Genomic DNA, 14,139 nt, shown 5'->3' with positions numbered 1-14,139 from the left:
AAACATCTTTTTCGAGTTAATAAACAAACACCAGTTCATTGTACTGACCAGCTGTTTCATTAATTAAATTAAATTAAATAATTTAAACTGTTGAAGCATGCCAGGCGTAGCTCTTTGGAAATAAGCCTGTGGGGCAGAGCGCTTAAGAAATTCGTCCATATCAACACTTTTCGGCAAATCTACACACTCTAAGCTTCATTTTGATGTGCCATATGCCTATATTTTTATTTGGTAAATGGCCTTAACCGTTTACATAAAATTTGATTGCATCACTTTAATTATATAATAGATAATTTATTTGTTATCTCTTTGGTTTTTTTATGTATTGCACTTATTTTAAATCACAGGTCAAACGCAATAATGATTTCATTCAAAGTTTGATTTATAATAGAACCTTTATCCTGTGTAACGATACTGTATGTAGCTTCAGAGTGTAGCCAATGACAGACAGGTGGAGAAGTAGCTAACGCACTCTACAGTTGACATACGTCAATTTCACCTCTGTCTACTAGCTGGGTAATAGACAGACTCAACAGAACATGATGGTTGTTTGAAGGTGAAACCAGTCCTTGAGAAACTTTGAGAAGTTTTTATAATACGTAGGTTTGTCAAATGAGACAACTCTTCAGGTATGGATAAAGTAGAGTATTGGAAAAGGATTACCCTTGCACAGGGGAAAAATAAATACAGCGTTTTCTATAGATCAAAAACAAAAGGCAAAATAGTTACTTAATTCGTTTGTAATTCGTCATGTAAAAGCCCATTTTATGGCTAATATACCTCCTTGATGTAAATAAAAGTGCGAAATGCAAATCAGCAGCACAATGATAAGCAATATAAAGTATGAACAAAATGGATATTAATAAATAACTAATTAGGATGTTAAAGGTGTTAGTAAAGTAATATACAATATGTTCAGATTTATTAATCGTGTCCTTTTGCAATGATATTTTAAATCAAATATCAACCCTTATTTACATCACACACACTATTCACATTGTTAGTATGAAATATCCGTTCGTGGTCTTTTCAATCACCACAAACTTTGGGAAATCACTCTATAATAAACACTGATCAAAAAATTCCGCAGGGCTCTATTCCGGACTTTCAACGTTACTAACAAGGTTATTAGAATTATTTAATTTAGTGGTTTAAATAAGTTACAGCTCAAACAATATTCGCGCTGTTTTACTTCCCTGAGGTACTCCCAGATTAAGACAGCGCAGCTCCAGACCCCGTAAACCGCCACCGGACAGTTATGGCCCCTAATAGACCCTCGGTCTCATCCACTGGTCTGATTGTGGTCATTAGGAAATACGTGCAATTAGTGCACTGGCCATGTTTTATCCAGGCTTCGATTTGCAGCCGCAAGAAAGACTCGAAAACGCCGTTCTTCGAGAGCTTAGAACAACCTGTTGATAAGAGGTTGATGAGGACCAATAACAATTTACTAAATTTGACAGTGCAAAATGACATAAGGCCATAACTTACTATTATATCTTTATTATTTTATATTACCATGCTTTGCAACAGAGTATAAGCACCTAGAATAAACAGTGGTGTTCTTTAAAACTACTGCAGGAAACCGTTGCACTCCTACAATGATTGTAGAAACCAATACAATTCTACCTGTTAGTTTATTTTAAAGTTTTCTGGTTAAATTTAATCATCTAAATTATTAAAAACAGATAGCTAAATCAATAAAATGTGAATGTGTATGTAGCTAAGTAAATAATGCATTCAGAGACAATTTAAAATTGTGGTTTTTTTCTACGGTGTTCTTTTTATATTTAATTCCATATGAGTTCCAAATAGAAAAGTCGAACCTTCGACCATCCGGTCAATGGTTGAATATCCTCAGGGCCTATGTGAATAGCCTATGTGTTGCCTGGGTTTATTTTATAACCTTTTTTAGGATCTAAACCATTTACTTTCTATAGTTCCTAAGCTCACCCTGAACAAAACACAGAATATACATACACACTGGAGTATAATTCAGTAGATGGGTGAACCAGTATCATAAGTTGTCTTAACATCTATAACATCACAGTAGAGCAGGGAAACGTAATCGTAAAATGGTTTAGGCTCACAAAAAACTAATTTACTTTACAACTTAACCACAATGATATAAAACAATCTAATATACCCAATACACGCATCTTATTTAATGCCAGTTTATTTTCATATCTTACTTTAACTAAAAACCACGGAAATGGGTATGATTGAATAACGACTCTTAATTTGCTCCTTAAACAAATGAATCAACATAAAGACAGAAAATATGAAAAACTGTGTTTTATATACAAATTTAAAATCTTTAAAGTACTGCAATTCCTGTTCACGGTGCTGCGGTTAAATTGTTTACTATAAAAATGTTTATCAAATCAAATGCAAGTATAAATCAAATAAAAATAGAACGTGTATATTTAATCAACGATTTCTGTTTACTTTGGTTACTCTGCAAGAATGTCAGTGGACGTATAAAACCTCCTTGTAGACTCCCCGCAGTCTGAGTCACATTTGCTACACCCACAGCTCAGCTGTAAATCTTATTTCGGCATCTCTCATACTTTATTGCTTCTTTCTTTAATCAATTTGTGGTTTGCAAGTCCAAATAAATCTGTCCGGAAACCTGTTCAGGATATGAACAAAGAATGATTATTGAAGCTGACGTTTTATTAGGGTTTTCTGTCATGGGTCGATGTTTGATTTATTTATGTCTGTTATTATGAATTCGTCTACAGTTTATACACCGATTTGCATATGAAAAAGTCTCCATTTGTGAAAGGCAGACCGATTCCCTTAAGAATGTTAATGATTTGATTATTTGACTTTGGAGGTAAAATTATTACCACTTTAGTACAATTAAGTCTGTTGGTTAGAGAAGAACCATAAAACAACGGTTAACTGTTTCTGATTTATGTTAACCATATAGCTTTTAAAACGCACTCCCGGTCATTTTGTAATGCTTCCTCCCAATTTGAAACTCCAATTTTACACTTGCATTGATTGACTTAGGAGTGAAGGTATTACTACTTTAGTACAGTTAAGTCTGTTAGTCGTTATACACAAACCCCTAGAAGAACGGTTGAGAGCCATTATGTTATCCTAGTTATGCTGCATTAAGAGTTTTCTTAAAAATTAAACCTTAATTGTTGGCGAGAGCTTAATCTTTTTTTGCAATCTTGTATCCACTAACAGGGATAAGATGTTTGTAGCTAGCTTCACGCCACAATTTTTTAGGCCTTTTTTTAATAATTAAGAAGTACATGAAAGGAGGATGTTGTTGAGAAACAATTGCAAAATATATTTAGGTAAAATAGATATAGAAATGTAAGGGCAGTTATAACTATCATCTTCCAAAACCTTTTAGTTCATTTTATTAACACTTCTCTGTGTTTTTAACAATCTGACAGCTTATAATAGTTTCAATTTAAAATGTATTTGCTTATAAATTGAATAGTAAGAGTAGTTTTTATTGTTTGTCAGGTTTTTTTACTGGTTTTTAAGAAATAGATCTGTATGACGATAGTTTTCGCTATAGTTACATATTTATGAATCCAGTCAATAACTTAAAGATGAAATTTAGCAAAATAAATCTGATAGTAACGTAATCTGATGCGCGACCTACTTCAGATTTTCCCCGGTCGTAAAACTCCATCGCACATAAAAGATCCAGCTACAAATTTGGAGATCGCATAACCAAAACCATCTTTTACGAGGTTATTATCTTCATATTCATCACGAAGAGAAGCGGCCCCATTGATCCTTCGACGGTAAATCATGGACATTTTGCATAACTGCATTCAGTCTGGACGTGGGGAAGAAGCGAAAAGCTCAACTTTCTTCTGGACGATGTTTCCGCTGCAAATAGTCGTATATACTCGCCCACCGTATGTGTGTGTGTGAGTGGGCGTAACGTAACAACACCACAATGGAGCGACTAGTGACACTCGGAATTGCCATGTAACTGACACCAGAGTATAAGCTTATGTCAAACAGCCTTCAAATGGTGTGAGGGAATAAACGTTATAAATATTGGTCGATGGCAATACACGGGAAGCAACTAAGTTGTGTTTCTGGAGACTTCAACGGTGGAGATGTTAGAAGTAAACCACCCATGGGGGGGGGGGGGTGAATTTTAATTCATTTAAACATAATGCATTATTATTGTAGGCCTAATATATGATCCTGATGTTTATTTTAACATACATAAAACTTCATACGTTTGATGATGAACTTATTTTTAAAACGATATATATAGACGATAGTAAACTCCTAACTGAACACATTTTGAACTTGTGCATATGAGAAGTGATATTCTTCTAGAAGATTATACCTTAATAATAGGGCAAATGTATAATAGGGCTTTTGTTTTTACACCGATAAATTAAGTTTTCTTAATAGTATGTTTATTAAACAGCATCTAATTCCCTTTATTTCTCTTTTTTCTGAACACACAATTAGGGTAAAAAATAAGTGTTACTGGTGTAATTTGTCGTTATTTTTACAAATACTATCCTGTTTCCCGTTGAAGAATCAAACATATAAATTTTACCAGTTTAATGTGCACGTTTTTAATTCCATACTTCATATTCTTTACCACTCTTGTGTAAAAACTATTGTATTATAGAAAATGTTTCTTACCCATTACCAATCTAACAAGGTAAAATATCCCAAGTCCGTGTCAACAGACTCCCCACAAGGCTGATAAGGGGGCATGTCGGGGCATTTCGTTGCCAAAATGTGGCCTAGTTGCCCAACACGGTCGTGCGCGGGGCATTATTGCAATAACCAAAATTATGCAAATGTAACTGCACAGTTTGCCCGGTTGGTGGAGATCTGTTGACCCTAATGCCGGAATTATCAACTTTTACGTCAGATCCGGATTTGGGATCAAACACTGTGGCAATATTGAATATCCCTTTCAAAAACAGTGGAGTGGGTTGCTTGGAAAACAACCATATATATATGTTATCAATATGTTATACTTATTTAAAAAAAATGAATCTTGTGGATTGCATTTCATTGAGAAAAACTATTGAAACAGGATTAAATTATTCAAATCCGAACTCCGTTGGTGATTACATAGAAACAAGTACAGCAATCCATTAACTTTTTAAAGCCAATTACATAAAAATTTACGTTTAATCACTAACGAATTGCCACAATGAGCAAATGACGGTTTCAATCTTCGATGACAATGCCCATTTCATGTACATGATCAACGGCAAATAAATCATTGCATCTATGCCACCAATTTCACTCTACGCCAACTACTATCTTTACTCTACAGTAAAAAACACTAGCGTTTACAGCACCCGCTTGGCGTTTATAGTGGTCTAATGGAGATTGGGCGAAAATCCACACAATCTGTTCCATAACAAATTGTATTGTGACACCTAATTGGGTTATTCTAATACTTAACGAGCACGCTTATGTTGATCACGATTTCGCACACGATTGGTGGCGATCAATCTCACCTCATTTGAATCGCAAAATAAACAAATTTGAAGCAGATTAATCGATAAGAGGTTTCGAAAGTGTGTTTCACAAGTGGAAGATTAAGCAGTACATTTTGGACGTAATTGTCATAATACGGACAGGTTCTGTCCCAATGCCTCCCTCCGATTGCATCGAATTTCCCAAATGACAAATAACTCATTCCCTTCTGCCAATTTGTGTTGGAACCAGTTATTGTAATTTCATACCGGGTGTTTCCTCTGCGTAAAATCGGTCTAATTTTAATGATGAATCGCGCAGTTTAGGTCGCTTGCGTAGGACTCTTCTCTCTCCGCTCTGTTAACTCGCCAATTGGTTGTTACAACGATAAACATCACTTCCATAAACATCCACCGTAATGATTGCACTCGCTGTGTGGTCAGCGACATTTACTGTCCATTGTACTTCCTAAATCTTATGGTTAATTTATTTCTGCTCGTCCTTTGGATTGCTGTCACAAAGGAAAGTTGTTGTTGATTGTTGGTGTTGCATATTCTGAATATACGTAACGTGCGCCAAACCACATTTAAATATCCCCACCACAGCAACCTGCAGAAGTGTATTTCCTGTTGAATTTGATTTTCACTTAAATCTATTTTAACATTAGGTTTAACGAGTACCTAGGTCCTGCTACGGGGAGGTTGATAAATTATTTTTAGTAATAGCTTAGTTAAAAATAAATAAATTTGCTAAGTTTGATCAAAATATATTTATAAATAAGGAAACTTTTATTTTATTTTAAGGAGTGTATTATTTTATTCTCTATAAAAATAAGTTCAGGTCTGTCCACTGTACAAAGTCTAAAGGTTTAAACTACTGACAGTAAATATATGTTTCCATAGAAACTATTTATTTAATTCACTCACTGACACAGTAAATGAATGCAAGATAAAACTTTTCCTCCTGCCAAAATTATTTTGAAGAAAAATACAGACGACAGTTTAGCGTCTCGGCTCCACTTTATAGGGTAGGATCAACATCGTTAGTTGAAAGGATTGTTTAGAGAAAGAGGCCAAAGGTTTGCCATGGAAAAATGCTTGCGAAACGCGATGAAATGTGGAAGATGAATGCAACTATGGATGAGGAGGTTTAATTTCTGAGAAACTTCAAGAGGTTGAAAATGAAGAGCAACAACACTATGAACCATTGAAGACAAGCGGAAACGGAATACAAGGACCCGGTCTGAAGAAGATGAAAAAACCGTACGAGTTAGAATCGACTTGTAAGTGTTAAGTATCTAGGATTAAGTATCTTTTGTATCTAGGGTTAGTATTTGATGTATCTTGTAATAAAGTATCCGTGCGCTTTCCTACTTCAGCGTATACGGAGCGTCCCCAGGTGGCGGATAGGGGAAGGTCGGTGGATCTGCTTGTCTGATCTCCCGGCTAGGTCCGATGGACCCGCTGACCAGAATAGGTCCTCCATTCATATTGGGGGTTGAGGCGATGGGCTAACCACCCTCCCTTGTAAAACAACCCTGGTTATGTATGGCCTACAGAATGTCTCAGACAAAATGGATCACATTGGACAACGACCAACAATAAGGACTTGAATTTTGAAGCTGAAAACGTTCGCTCCTGGTGGTGCCAGGTGCTGTGGACATCGTTAGCAGGGAACTGGAAAAGGATATAAGAGATGTGAAATTTCACGTATTACAGTGGTAGAGATGATGGCATACATATTGCAGAAGTGGGATTTGAAATCAATGAAAATACTATGGATACTCTAGTAAAATTTTAGACTGTGAATTTAAGACTGTACAAGATTAAAAGGAAAATTAAAAACCTATCTGTGATAAACATGCTCTCAGCGGAGGATAAGAGTGGTGACGGGGAAGATGATTTTTAAAGTCAATTAGAACAGTTGGTGAGTTAAACTCCTAACTATGATCTAAAGATTATATTAGGAGATGCTAATGCCAAACTTATCCGAGAATATGGAAGGACTATTATGGAAAAGGGGCATAGTAACAGGTAAAGTTTATTAAACTTTGCTACAAAGGGCTCCTAGGAGTAAAAACAAATATTTACAAAAGAAAATAATACAGTTTTTTTATTTTTTATTATCAGTCCCCACTACTAATTATCTGCCTACTACTAAGAGAATCTGAAAACACATAACTCACTGATATATTTCGCAAAGAAAGTTGAGAGCGTTTATTATTACTTTGCTGGTAATAGTATGAATACTATTTCTCTCTTGTTTCAATAAGTCAAATCATTTTACTAATTCAAAATACATAATATCATAGATAAAACATAATTATAGTCTATGATAATATCTTCCCATCGCACAAATCTAATCATGTTAAATGTTTACATTTCCCTCAATTAAATACAAACCCTTGTCACTTCTCAAACTTTGACTGCTCCAATTCTCAGCAGAACTCTTCCAAACGACTTGACTAATGACTGATGTTTCCCCAAAGACAGGTACAAGTGCAGTGCCTTGTCTTGACATAATTGGGATTTTTCCCCAAGCTTTTACCCGTCCGAGAGATTTTTATTGGCCACTTTATCAAGGCCGCCTCTAATGGTGTAATTACCCTCCGTCAGTGCCGAATGTTTCCCAGGACCGTCAGATATGCAGACTGAAGACTGCTGAGAACAATCCTGCGATCCTGTGATGGAGCTTCGCCACTTGTCCACTTCTCGGAGAACCGCTGGGAAATAGGCGAGGGAAAGTGTTTGGCAGGAGGGGCATAAGGTGTTTTTTTCACTTCCCCTCTATTTGATTTCAACCAACAGTTGTCTTGTGTTAACTTGTTAAACTTTTGGTACTTTAAAATAACTTCCCTTTTGGTTATCAACCAAAAGAGAGAAAGATGGATAGTATAGACACACATGATAACTGTATGTCGTCATGTATGTTCCTCAGTGATTAAATGGTGTTTAATCGTCGTATGACGCTGTTTAAAGGTATTTTAAACGCATTTACTACGTTTTCGTATAGTATTATGTTACTGTGATACAAGAGCATGCAAATGAACATTTATTTGCGCAAATTCATCAAGAAAAACATCAGCAGCTGTATTTTTTTCAACTGTGTAGACATTTAAAATTATTTCACTCGATCTGTTATCGTGTTAAATATCGATATATCGACGTTGCGTCGTGATTAACAGCTATAGTGATCTAACAAGACACCTTGAACCCTTTGATATATCGCACACCTCGTGTGTTAAGTACTCCACTGGATGGTTACTTACCAACTTACCTTCCGGCAGACGCTAACATCCACCCTACGTCACTAAAGGGTAGATTTATGGGGATTCTGTCACCGCCAAGTGGAGGATAATTTCAAGTTACGATTCCTTTGGTTGTGTCGGCTGTCTTATTAGATCTGTAATTTTCAATGAGCCGCCTTATACGGGGTAATCGGTTTTCGTTTTCGTTATTTACTGCCGTGATAATAACGTGGGAGGCGTTATCAATAAATAACTGATTACGAGGGGAACCTTGGACGGCGATTCTGCACGCGTCGGTTAATTAGAACTCTTTATATGGGAGGTAATGATCAGGTGGTGTTCCGTTTAATTGATGTTGAAAAATTAGAAGAATTATGTGAATAAATTAAGTTGCATTGTGTGGTGTTTCCTTACACGGAGGCTCTAGACACACTGTTTGATTGTGTGATTATTACTTCATCGAAGAAGATTATAAGGTTTAAGAAAGTTCCTTCTGTTGGTATTGTCGCATGATAGCTCCGATTAATATATAAAACTCAGTAGCAAGGCTGTGCAAGCAGGTACCTGTATTCTAGTTCAAAATAAAGTTTACCAAATTCCAATAACCACTGAATATCTCAATAGCGAACTGTCATAAAAGTCTTGCAATTTATGAAATATAATGTCTGCTACGTAAAACGGAATCACTCACAAGTGTTAGTGATATTTAATTCACAAAATAATTGTGAGTAAACTTGATAAAAGACGGAATTATAAAGAGTAATTTACTCACGCCGATGAATAGTTGGTGTGAAAAGCAATTGAAGAAAATACACTCCAACGAAACTACAGTAGTACAAATCCCCCAAATAACAACCTCAAACGTTCCAATTTACGTCATTCAACACTATCTACACTTCCCGTCGAGGAAACTAACGAAAAACAACCATAAACAGAAAGGGAGGGAGAGTGGGAGGGAATAAAGCAAGCGGTAAAATAAATCAGAGGTAATAAAGTTCTAAATAAGTAGAATTGATGAGGACAGCCATAAAGGTGGCAGAACACGAGGAGGCCAATGATGAACGACATGTGTAATTAAAAGGCCCAGAGGTCAGCAACAGCTTCATTTCGGCCAAAAACTGGTTCCATAATTATTTTCTCTATTTGTTTAACAGCGGCGGGGTCTTGGATGCCGCCCACTCGTGGACTTTCCCTGCGATAAATATTTCAACTGTAGGATTCGTTTGAATTAACTTTTGCATCCGATTGTGATATGTATTGCTACGATCTTGAGATATTAAACTATGAGTTGATATAATGAACTTACTAAATCTATGGTAATAGTTAACTCTTTGTTCTAAACGTTATCTAAACTAAACACGTCAAAGTGTCTTTTTCTTTATTCATTCCACTCTAAAACCTGTTACTCATAACGCTTGTAGATAGGCGTTCTACTCACATTGCAGATTAACTTGTTTTTACATCCCGTTAAGAGGTTGATTTACTTTTGAAATTGGCAAACTATGAAATTATTTCAAAAAATTAAACTCAAATCTAACGAATTGATTAATAATAATATTCCCTTCTTCATTGAACGGGCCAATCTTATTTTTTGCTGACAAATTTAAATGTGAGGATACTTAGATTCGCGGATATTTTATCGATTTCCTCTAACTTCAATGTTGTTCAATACTGTTCAATACTGTTAATAATACTTTATTCTTATTATGTTTATTACTATTTTTATTACTGTATTATGTTGCTTTTATTCTATACTAGTACACAATGTATATTTTGACAATTTACCTGCCTGCTTGCAGAAGCACTCCATAGGCGTTATGTGATGTATTTTAATAAATAAATGTGTTTTAGTGAATTTTCCATCTAGGGTATAAGCATTGACTATACACAGAATAGTCTGAGTATAGTCAATGGTATAAGCTATTTTTAAAAATACAGCCTAACCAATAAAAATCAGCAACAAATAATAACGAGTTAAAATACGAAATCCCCCAGCGCATAACGATATTGCAACAGGTTCTATCTTAGTGCAGTTAAACTTTCCAAAATCTGCACCAGAATTGCCAAATGCACACGGCCCTCGTTCTACACTCCGGTGAAAATCGATTTGCACAACCCGCGGCGATAAGTGTGCAGAATGGATCTCAAGAGTAATGAAACTAAATGTCGATGGACCCCGAAACCGATTACCTTATCAGCATAACTTGGGTGGGCCTCGACTGGGTATGTGCTAGAGCGAATTGCACGTGAGTTTGGAGATCCAGCACACGCCGCAGGGCGCTCTGCTGACCCTACAACTGTTCATAAACGACATGGCAGGTTTATTATGGAGAATATACAACTTCAACTGGGACGACGACAAGCGCGGATTAAGATGCAGTGTTCATAAAATCAGGTTTATTTTGTTGTCATAAAACCCGGGACTCTTCCGACCCAGACTTGTTGTGAAAGTCGTGTTAATAATCTGATCCGTGCATAAAACCATCTTGGTATATGGTACTTGGAGACCAGCTTTCGGCAAAGGCCAGCTTGTAATGGGATTCATTGGGGGTAAACGTTTTGCGATGAGTACACTGGCTGTTTTTACTGTGGGTAGAACCTGGTCATTTTAATGTTCATGAATTAGAACTTTACATTAGAACGATATTCACTTCCCATTCAAATGACATGTGATTAGGGAAGCTTCATACGTGAATAATAATGCTTCTTTACTCATTGGAAAAAGCCCCTGGACGAACTGTTGTGCTTTTAAACCTCATATCCTGTGCGCTGTATTGTCAAGTATTTGACAGAGTAGTCATTGGATCTTATTGTTCCTGAGTTTTATCATAGACAACAAGTTCTTTTTGTCTATGGTTTTATCGTTGCTCTGTAAGCCTAATCTCTTCATTTGTCCAATTTATTTCTAATTTTAAACGTTCTTAAGAAAAATACTGTTCAATTTCTTTTACATTCCATGGCCAAGATTTTGGTAAATTGTTAACAAATACATCACACTATATCTAAATTATAACTGGTATACTTGAGACCTTTTTTACTCATGACCAAAAGATTATTACCTCGTGGTGATAAACAGTGAGTAGACATTTACAAATTACTATTTCCCACCGGCAATCAAACCAGTCAAAAACTGTCCAGGTTCAGAAGTATCTCAACTCAACGTAGGATAAATTTATCTAATCTCACAAACACCACAGTCCATTCCAACTTAAGCACCTCAACGTGACAATGATCGCAAGTGTCAGTGTTACAAAAGCTCTGAGGTCAGATAGTGAAGCCAAGAGTTAAGAGAGTAGCTACAGCGTCGCCTACCCGCAGTAACTTTAGCTCAGTAGTCTTTGAATATTCATCAAGAACAAATAGAATATCTGCCAAGCCAGAGGCGGTCGTGCCGTGATACCGAGACAACTTTATCCAGGCCGGTAAAAAGAATTATGTATCGGTTTTATTATAATTTATATAGGCCTATAACCTAACCTTTAACAAAACTTGTAATCGTGTTTTTTTTCATCACGTATATTGTTCTAATCTATTGAAACCAGTGTTGGTTCCAAAGGGGGTAGGTTACATAGGCTAAAGCCCCACCCATTGGACACTGGAAAGATACATTTCAACGTACACGTTGTATTATAATGTGATATTCACATATTATCATATGTTAAATGTATCATATGTTAGTTGGAGGTAAACAATATCAGTCATGTTTATGTTTCAGTCTTGAGTGGAATGGTAAATAAACTTCTGAACTTTAAATGTTAAAGCTTCTAATTTTATTTATATTTTCTAACTAAAACATGGTGTCAGGTGTATTTTGAAACCTAGAAGAAATAATGGAAGTATCTGGATTGTTTAGGTTGCCTGAACCTATGAGTTTTGAAGGAAATGTGAGTGAAAATTGGAAAAGATTTCGTCAGAAGTTTGAACTGTACTTAATAGCAACTGGTCATGGCAAGAAACTTAAAGATGAAGTTAAGATTGCGCAGCTGCTTAATCTGTTAGGCGATGATGGCCTAGATGTATATAATACTTTTAAATTTGAAGATAATGACAAAGATAGTTTTGATTGCGTACTTGATAAGTTTGAATCTTACTGTTGTCCTTTGAAAAATGTCATATTTGAGCGGTTTAAATTCTATAGAATGAAGCAGGAAGAAGGTCAAGACTTCAGTAAGTTTGTTATGCAGTTAAAAATAGCTGCTAAATCATGCGAGTTTCTTGAACCTGACAATATGATTAGAGATAGAATTGTCTTAGGTATAAGAGATAAAAGTACTCAAGAGCGTCTATTAAGAGATACAAAACTTGACTTGAAAAAAGCTATTGATTTCTGTATGATTGTAGAGAGTAGCAAGGATCAATGTAGGACTATTGTAGAGCACAATGGATCCAAGCTTTCGGAGACTAAGTCGGATCCATTCAGTGTATGTGTTGTTAATAATGTACCAAATCAAGAACTTTCGCGGAGTATTGCAAAAGAAAAACAGAATGATCTATGTAGCTTTTGCGGCTACAAACATGTTCGGGGTAAATGTCCTGCATATGGCAAAACATGCTCGAAATGTGATGGTAAAAATCATTTTGCAAAGGTTTGTAGGAGCAAAACTATAAAATCTCATGCTGTTACAAACGAGGAACAACACGATGAAGGCTCTTGTGTGAGCGATGTTAGTTTAGGCTCGGTTAGCTTAAACATTAGTGGAGTGAAAGGTCAAAGTGAAAAATCGTGGACTGAAAACTTAACTATTGGTGGTAGACAAGTTAAATTTAAACTAGATACAGGTGCAGAGATCAGTGTTTTACCTGCTAGTTATGTACGGAAAATGAACATTACACACGTAAAACGTAGTTCTTATGTACTCTCAGCCTGGGGAGATGAAAAATTCAAAATCAAACCACTAGGTCTTGTGATGTTACAATGTAAAACAATTACAGGTGTAACTGCAGATGTGAATTTTGCTGTAGTGAATGTCGAACATGAACTGCCGATTTTAGGACTGAAAGATTGTGTCAATTTAGGACTCATTAAGAGAGTGTCATCGATATGTTTGAATTTTAAGGATAAGGACGATGTTTTAACCGGCTACAAGCCAGCTTTTTTTGAAGGATTGGGACAGTTTCCAAGCACTCATCATATTCAGCTTAAGAAGGGTGCTATCCCACAACGCAGGTGTAAAACAACGATCCCGGTCACTGAGGAACTGCTGAAACCAACGCTGAATGATGGAGTACAAGACAGGTTAAATACAAGACAACGCCTGCAGGAAAAATACTATGATCGGTCAGCCAAAGACTTAAGGGTTGTAAGAAATAACGAAAGAGTTGTCTTCAGAAATGAAGGAAGGTGGGAGCAAGGAAAGATTGTTAATCAAGGACCAACTCCAAGAAGTTACTGGGTAGAAGGTGACAACGGGGCTACATTAAGAAGAAATCGCCGCCATCTGAAACCATCA

The sequence above is a fragment of the Macrosteles quadrilineatus genome, unplaced genomic scaffold (genome assembly GCF_028750875.1).
Source record: "Macrosteles quadrilineatus isolate MER2022 unplaced genomic scaffold, UCM_ALF_1.0 Scaffold_8__2_contigs__length_117827958, whole genome shotgun sequence".
Classification (NCBI taxonomy): domain Eukaryota; kingdom Metazoa; phylum Arthropoda; class Insecta; order Hemiptera; family Cicadellidae; genus Macrosteles; species Macrosteles quadrilineatus.
Note: the sequence above shows the minus strand (reverse complement) of the source record.